Raw genomic sequence first — 7,714 nt, forward strand, 5'->3', positions numbered from 1 at the left:
CCTGACCCAATTAAAAGCCCGAAAAAATCCGGTTAAAATCTGATTATTCTAATATATTTTGTTATATATTTATGAATTCACATTTACTATAAATATAAATAATACTTTAAACACACATATATTTACATATTTGTGATTAATAATATTATTTATATACTTCATTGCATAAATAATAAAAGAAGATATAGTAAATACACTGTATATATTTGGATAATAATGATAAAACATATTATTCTATAAACATGTTTATTTTTTGCCGAACTTAAATGTTTTCAACGAAGTAATGTTTTTATAAAATATTCCATGTAAACTAATACATTTTTACGATGATCTAGTCGCTAACATATGTAGTATTCGGAATCTCTAATAAAATTCTATCCAATTTAAATTAGAAAAACCCCGGTCCGATCTGATCCGGTCCGAAAAAAGCCCGAAAACTCGATCCAATTTAAATTAAAAAAACCCCGGCCCGATCTGATCCGGCCCGAAAAAAGCCCGGTTAGGCCCGCCTCAAGGGCCCAAACCGGGCTCTGATATTTTCGGAAAGCCCGGCCCGGCCCGGTCAAAATCAAAGTCCGAAAAATCCGGTCCGGTTAAAGGCCGGGCTTTTTAAGGCCCGGTCAAAACCCGAAAGCCCGGTCAAAACCCGGGCGGGGGGCCTTTTGTGCATATCTAGGCAGACATAAGACTCTATAGGTGATGAGCTGTATTTGGTATAATGTGACCCTATCTTTTGTGAATTTATGTTCGTGTATTAATGGTTGGAGCTAAAGGGTGTAAACGGGAACTGTTTCTGATTCTGAGTTATTCGAGTTCAGCTCGTAAAAAATTCGAGTTCAGATCAAAAATAATTGAGTCGAGTTCGAACTCGAAATTTTCAAATTTTTAACCGAGGCGAGCTCAAACTTCACGCGGCTCATAAGGTTCGCGAGCCTTATCGAACCTCTATTATTTTTTATTTTTTTATTATAAATATATATTTTATATAAATATTTACTATTTTTTATATATTATTTATTTTTTTATTGAATCGACCTCGAGCCGAACTGATCATATTTCGAGTTTTTGTTAATATTTAATGAAATTTAATTCTAACTTTCGAGCCGAACTCGAGCCTACCAAACTTTTATAAGCCGAGTTTCTAACTTGAGATTATAGACTCGGTCGAGTTCGACCGCGAGTTTGAACTATTTTTAATCGAGTTTGAGCCGAGTCTGACAGTGTTCGGCTCGGCGCGGCTCGTTTACACCTTAGAGCCAACAGTTGAGGGATTTATTGAAAATAATTTTGTATTATTTGTATTTGGTGGTTGTATATTTGATTAAGTCGTGCTATGAACTAACTTTATCACATCTGTCGTGATATGGGTTTTTTTTGTCAGACTTTTTATTTATCAAATAATATTGTCCCTGATATTTTTGAAAAATAAGATATTTCAGCCGAAAAAGTTAATAGTTGAGTAATTTTTAATTAAAATATAATTAAATACAATAGACCTAATTAGAAAAATTAATTATGTTGAACAAAAGAATATATAAATATGGAACAACGAATTCTACATTGACATTTTATCATAGTTTTACCATATCAATTATCATTTTTTAAAATTTTATTTAAAAAAACAAACAGGCCAATTTCCTGGCACAAGTATATAGATATAGCAACTGACCATCCTACTAAAATTTTTAAAACTTCGGTTTTGATAATACTGGTCTATAACAGAAAAATGACTAAAATTATACTATTTGGAGGCCAAATGTTTAAAACGGCATAACATGGATATGGTCCACAATTAAACTACAAAAATGGGCCTTCGTGTAGCTTTTTGAAATTACGGGGTAAACACTAAACCTTAGTTCTTTTAGCATTTACTTCTTTATTCAGTACAATATTTTATTTTTGTTTAATGGTTAATGCCATATGATGTACTCCCTCCGTCCCTCCCAAATATTTATATTTAGGTTGAGCACGGAATTTTAAAAAAATGATAAAATAATGGAAAAAGGTTAAAAAATTAAGTAAAGTAGGGGTACATATTAATATTATAAGTATGAAGTGGGTATATGGAGAGAAGTAGTGGATGTAGTTAATTTAAAAATTATAAAATTTTTACTATTTTTGAAAATTTTTGAAATGTAAACAATTGGAAGGGACATCCCAAAAAAAAGTGTAAACAAATGGGAGGGACAAAGGGAGTATCATTTTGAAAACCGGAAACACCACTTAATATGTAATATTTGGGAATTTTGTGAATATTATGTGAATTATTAAATAATTTAATACTCCCTCCGTCCTATCAATTTTTTATATTGGGTTTAGGTACGGAGATTAAGAAAAAATATAAATAAGTGGTTTGTAATGTAAAGAATTGAGATAGAAATCCATGAAAATAAAGTTTAAAGAAATAAATCAGACGGATGGAGCACGTGTTTGTATCAATTTAAAATATTTCTAACCAGAAGTGTTATCGGGAAGATATTATATTCGGCTATTATAAAATTTTTCGAATACTTGTTACGTGCTAAAGTGCAATTATATTAATGTATATGCGACCTGCATTTATATAAGATAGTCTGTGTGTCGTATGACGTGTTCCGTCACTTTCGTTCGTATATTCTATATTTTTTTCCGGATTTTATTTTTTAATTCATAAAATATTTCGGTTAATCAAAATTATCGAACCTAAATCGACCGGAATGTCAAAACCTGCAATTTTTTTATAAATCAAAGTTCATTTGAATATTCTATATTTTCGTATTTTTGAAATGTTCGTAATTTTTCAAAACTTTTGTATAAATTTTTTGTTTATTTAAAAACAATACTTTTAAAATAATTCCCTGTGATTTATTATTTTTGGGGTAGTTGTTTTAATTACGAGATCAAAATATCGTTTATTAATTGGGGGATGGGTTATTACTTTTTGTTAATATGAATAGCCTAAAATTATTTTTAAATTTCATATAAATCAGAAAATATTCAGATAATTCAGAATATTCTCTCGTTTATCCGATTAGGCTTTTCGATTGATTCCAAGAGTTATAGTCAGCCATTTTTGACTCCCGGGAAGAGCTTGTTCTGTTGACACCAAAAATATGATATAAGGTTTAGTATTCTGAACATTTCACCTTCGTCATTATCAACGAATTTGGGGCTTTTAAAATCATCGACTTTTAGATATTTTTTATTGATTAAGTTTCCTGCGATGCTTTTGAGTCTGTTCATCTATTTATTCGAGTTGTTCAATTGCTAAAACTTATAGGTAGAGTTCATTTTATAAATTTGTATTTTCTTTTTAACTTTATTAGTTTCCAATTGATTTTTAGTTAAACTACACCATAGATAGCCCATAACAACTATTGCGTAAAATAGTGATGTGCAAGTGTAAATACCAGATATCGTTCCTCAAGGACTGTATGTTTGTATAAATCGCAAATAATATCCAATAATTGGGTTATAAAACACAAGAACGAAGTTTTTGATTTATCTAATTAAACTATTTAATAACTAAATTAATTAATTAATAATATGCTAGCAAAGAGAGTTTGATGTTCAAATACGAGAAGCCGAATCAAGATAATTACTTCCCCCTAATATGTTCATGTCGGTAATAAAGTAGTGTAACACTACAACAAGATCACAGCTCATTAGCTAGAATTCAATGGTCGTAGGTTCCTCAAGAAATCACTACGGTATAATTCCTATAAAATAAACTAACATATGTCTATGCCAATTTACTCTTCAGAATTTATTTAAGCACTAATTCACAAAGTTATGCATGGTCACAATATATGTCTATACCGTAACAATATTATAATCAAAAGATATAAGCATGCACCATTCAAATATTGTGTCAATTAACTATAACCTTCTCAGTATTATAATTAACTCGTTAACCTACTAAAGTTGATAAGACAATAACAAGTATTAGCATGAAAAACACTTGAACGAATAAAACGTAAATTACATACAATATTTCTTATCAAAACACCAACAATCACATACTAGGGTTCCATAAAAATCCGAACTCAAATAATTTAGTTCATAATCAAGGTATCAAAAAAATCACAAAATAACCAACACATGTTCATAATAAGAGATATAAAAAGATAAGAGAAAACAATGTCAAATAGTTGTCTCCAATGGTTTAATTCTTCTCCGTTGATGGATTCTTTTCCTCCTCTCTTGTGCGGCTACTTGCCTCTTGCCTCTCTCTCTCTCTCTATTAGGTCTGGTCTAATCTAATAATATATAATAAAAGTCTTTTTAATCAATTAAAGCAAATATAAGGAGATTTCCCAATTAGAATTGAATTCCGAGATAGTGGAAATTCGTTGTTGACTTTTGGGCTCTGATTCCGGGCTGATTCGGCTGGATTATAAATTCAACAACTGATAACTCCTGGTGGAGGGGCTGCTCTTTCGTCGCCGCGCCTGTATCCTTCGCCGCTATGGAGGTGTAGCTATGGCGGGTTCCTACAAAATAACACCGGAAGGGGGGTTTGGGCCCCGCGGTGCCTCCGGTGTGAGAGTAAGAACTCGCTTTTGGGAAAGATGAAGATAGAAAGGAATGCAAGGTAGTTGTGTGTGTATATGAGTGTGAGAGAGTGATTAACCCCAAAATCTTTCCTCCTTGGGCTATAAGGGGTTGGTACCTTTAAATCGTAGTCGCCGATTCTAGGAGCGGAGGACACCTGGCTGAAGTGGATGCTTTACACGTGTCGGGACAGTACTGATTGAGGAATTTCTCGAGGATCCTCTGAAACGTGCCTTGATTATTCCCATGATTGATGGGTGACAATTGTCTTTATTATGCATTTCGTCATGTGCCTCATGTAATATCCGGGATATATCGTGTAATTATTTTTGCTAATAAATAATTAGTATGTATGTTTAGTATCTATTTTGTGAATTATTTGTTAAGTGTTAAATATGTTTGGATGTTTAAAAATATTATTAATTGAGTATTTCAATTTTTTTTATGTCCAAAATAAAATATAGATAATTGTCATATCTTCCTAATTATTTTTATGTTAATTTATGAATTTATAGGAATCATATGGATTTTTTTTAAACTCTTGTTGCGGGTATTTAAAACCTATTTTATGAAAACGGGAACCAACCACCGTTAACCGTTTTTACGTTTTTAGAACCCGAAACTCTTCCGAGAACTCCTTCCTAACCTAATTGCAATATTCCGAGCATTTTCCGTGTTTCGATTTTTTCGATCCGGCGTACGATTTGTCCTGCGCGGGTCCCGGAGCAACATTTTCGATACAATATTCGTTTCGGTAAATCAATAAAACCCGTATTTTCGATAAACGGGAGCTTTTTATTAAACTATCCCAATTATCACCTCGTAGTACGTGTAACCAGGCGCTGAGACCAAGAACGCAGTACAAATTATACTGATTTGGATAATTATCCCGAAAACCGATACCGTTTGGATCAGTTTTTATAAATAAACGTACCGTTTTATATCCGGAATGATCTAACGGGATACTAATTCTCCGTAATTATAAATAGCCTTTTACCGTATTTTATTTCGTATCAAAATCATTTGCAGACAGATAATTATATAATTTTTACAGAGAAAAATCATATATCCATAAACCTTTCTGAGAATCAAACCACAAATTCAAGGTGTTAGTGAAATCCGTTTGGAAAGTTGGAGTAACCAATTTGAAGGTCTCAAGGAGTACTATCAGATTTCAGGACCTGTTTTACTGCAGAATTAAATGTTGATTTTTTATAAATTTAATTATTTTCGAATTATTTTCATGAAAAATATGAATTTTTGTTCGGATGATTGTTTGTATGATTTGATGATTGCATGTTGTAGAGCTTGTTATCCTGATGATTTTGGTATATTATACGTCTGATTTGGAGTCCAATAACATGTTCAAATTTGATTTTGATTTTCGAATTTCAAAATTAGGGTTTATAACCCGTATGAATGTTCTTAATTGAAATTTGGGGGTTTCTTATTCTGGAATAGATTGATGTTGTGATATAGTGGATTGTGTTCCCTGTAAAATTTGCAATCCAGTCATATAAGTTTCATGAATCAACGAGGTCTGTAGAGAAGGGAATTGTGTTTTGAATATTTCCGAAGTTCGCCGGAAACTGGCAAACTTCACGGCCAAATTCCGGCCAACTCAGGGATTGTTAGATCGATTTGATTGCATGGTTATGTTCCTGGTAATCCGTAGATGTGATCTGGAGCTTGTGGCAAGGTGAGGAGGCCGGAATCGTGTTCTCCGGCCACCCCTGTGTTTTCCGGCGACTGGACTGCAAAATTGCAGTTTAGTCCCTGTAGTTTTGTAGATGATGAAGTTTAGTCCCTGAAGTTTCCAGACTTTGCAAAAATTGGATTCCTGTTTTAAAAATGTTCAAAAATCATATTTCCTATTTATTTTTATTATAAAAATCCGTTTTTAATTTCTGAAAATTTTAAAAATTATTATTTTAATTCCGAAAATTATTTTTAATTCACAAATAAATCTGAATTAATTAGTTAATTAATTTCAGTTAATTTTTAATTGATTAATTAGTCAATTAATTGATTAATTGATTTAATTAATTATTAATTGATTTTTAATTAATTATTTAATTAGATTTAATTATTTAAAAATGATTTAAAAATTTCGAAAAATAGTTTCGAGCTTTAAAATATTATTCTAAATTATTTTCAAGGCTCGATAATTATTCTAAAATTGTTTCGGAGCCAGAATTGGCCAACCGAACCCTGTTTATTATTCCGAAATTGATCCAACGACCCGTTTTAATTCCGAAAAATGTTTTAAAAATCATTTTAAATACCAGAAAGCCTATTTATGACCCGAAATATCTTTATAAATGATATGTCATTGATTACGTGATGTATTATGTGTGACTTGTTGATTGACTGTCGGTTTATATATTCGATGATTACTGTTTATGGCGTAACTTTTAATCCGTTAATCGGATTTGGGTGAAACGAAGGGTAGATAGAAGTATGTGTTGAACAGAATCCTATGAGTGGAATATTAATAGATACTTATGATGCCTAGCAGAGTAAGCAAGGCGTAAGAAAGATAAGCAGGTGATCAGAAAATAGAATTGACATGTAGAAAATACAGCAAGTGAGCAGAGATTAGAAGCGAGGCATAGGAGAAACAGATGAATGGTGGTTTAATAGAGTCGTAGACAAGTACAAGTGAGGTTGGAATCAATTATGATAAGGCAAGTACTTCTAAACCTTTCTCGAGATTTATTGCAAATATTTCTAAACTCTCTTGTGACCTATTGTTAATATTCAAAATAGCTCTGTTTTATATTGGAAATACTTTGAATCCTCCAGCCTTGAACCTGAGCCACATCATTTGATCTTTGAGCCGTAAGCCTTATTCTTTGTGAACCATTTCTTGTGGATTTACCAAATATTAAACCACACAAATACGATACTACTCCACAAATATATATCCATCATATACCAAACATTGGAACAAAATTGTTTATATATACAAAAACTTTTATACTTAACCATACCTTGTGATATCAAAGCACTAAAACTTTGGAAATACACTATTCATCTAATACCCGATTATCCTACCGGCTGGAGGCCACTTCTTTTATGTATTTTGACATACCCTTTTTGGTAACTATGAACTTTTACCTTGCTCTTTTACAAATGTTTTATGGTTATGGATTATGATCTGGTTTTATTGAACTCTATT

The sequence above is a fragment of the Apium graveolens genome, unplaced genomic scaffold (assembly GCF_009905375.1).
Source record: "Apium graveolens cultivar Ventura unplaced genomic scaffold, ASM990537v1 ctg1946, whole genome shotgun sequence".
Lineage (NCBI taxonomy): Eukaryota > Viridiplantae > Streptophyta > Magnoliopsida > Apiales > Apiaceae > Apium > Apium graveolens.